The sequence below is a fragment of the Xenopus laevis genome, chromosome 2L (assembly GCF_017654675.1).
Source record: "Xenopus laevis strain J_2021 chromosome 2L, Xenopus_laevis_v10.1, whole genome shotgun sequence".
In the NCBI taxonomy this organism is placed as follows: Eukaryota; Metazoa; Chordata; class Amphibia; order Anura; family Pipidae; genus Xenopus; species Xenopus laevis.
Window position 1 is genome coordinate 146,983,674 of NC_054373.1, and position 1,447 is coordinate 146,985,120.

The window sequence follows — 1,447 nt, forward strand, 5'->3', positions numbered from 1 at the left end:
CCTATTTATCGGCGGGTGAAAGTGAGTGAGCATTCATTTTATAATAGATATGTTCTAGACCAGGGATCCCCAACCTTTTGGACCTGTGAGCAACATTCAGAAGTAAAAGGAGTTGAGGAGCAACACAAGCATGAAAAATGTTCTCAGGGTGCCAAATAAGTGCTGTGATTGGCCATTTGGTTGCCCCCATGTGGATTGTTAACCTACATTGAGGCTCTGTTTGACAGTGCACTTGGTTTTTATACAACCAAAACTTGCCTCCAAGCCTGGACTTCAAAAATAAGCTTCTGCTTTGAGGCCACTGGGAGCAACATCCATGGGGTTGGAGATCAACATGTTGCTCATGAGCTACTGGTTGGGGATCAATGCTCTAGACCAAACTTTTTTACCCGTGAGCCATACTCGAATGCAGGCCTGGACTGGCAATCTGTGGGTTCTGGCAAATGCCAGAGGGACTGCTGTAAGTTGCCATAGACAGGCACTATTTATTGGGCTGGTGAGGTGCTGTTTGGGCCTCTGTGTAGCTGAAATGCCAGGGCCTATTTTGAATTTCAGTCCAGACCTGCTCGAATGTAAAACCTGTTGGGGAGCCGCACAAGCAATTCCTAGGGGTTTGCCAAATAAGGGCTGTGATAGGCTAATTGATAGCTCCATGCGGCCTGCTAGCCTGCAGGAGGCCCTGTTGGAGTATTCATGTGTCTTCATGCCTCCAAAACTTGAATTTAAGACTATCTATGAGGCCACTGGGAGCAACAGCAATGGGAGTGGAGAGCAACATGTTGCTCAGGAGCCACTGGTTTGAGATCACTGCACTAAACTATAACATATGCATTAGCAGTGTGAGGGGGTCATATGTAGAACATGTGAGGAAAATGGGAAGTAAATGGAGCTTTATGTAGATATGACTACTTATCTATTATAGCTGCTCTGATTTTGCAACCCACTAACGTTTCGGCCTCTCAGCATTTGCATAGCCCACCTCATATTTCTGTGTAGCTGCAGTAACCCCGGCTACTTGTACTGCTTTATATTTACAAGTAATTCAATAAAAATGCAGTGTGTGCAACCAACGTGCAGCTACTTTAGACAAGTGAGGTAAATAAAACATCAGGTTAATGTATTAGTTGCATGGTGCTGTCAAGAGGAAGTGGCATTCGCCGCCCTTTATAAACACACCAGTGTGTTGGTGTGTTTATAAAGTGTTATGAAACATTAAACATATGAGCTGTACGACGTCCACTCTAAAGGCTTTTAGAAAGTGACGCCGATGAAAAAACCGGCGCTTGCCAAGTGATTGGTGAAATGTCAGCCGCCCAGGAATTCGGAAGTTGTAGTTCTACAGAAGGTGACATTCAAGGGATCTTACGTCATAAAAACTACAATTCCCGACATGCCTGCGTGATGCCATACAAACGCGTCTCCTAGTGCTGCCTCCTAGAGGTAGCGT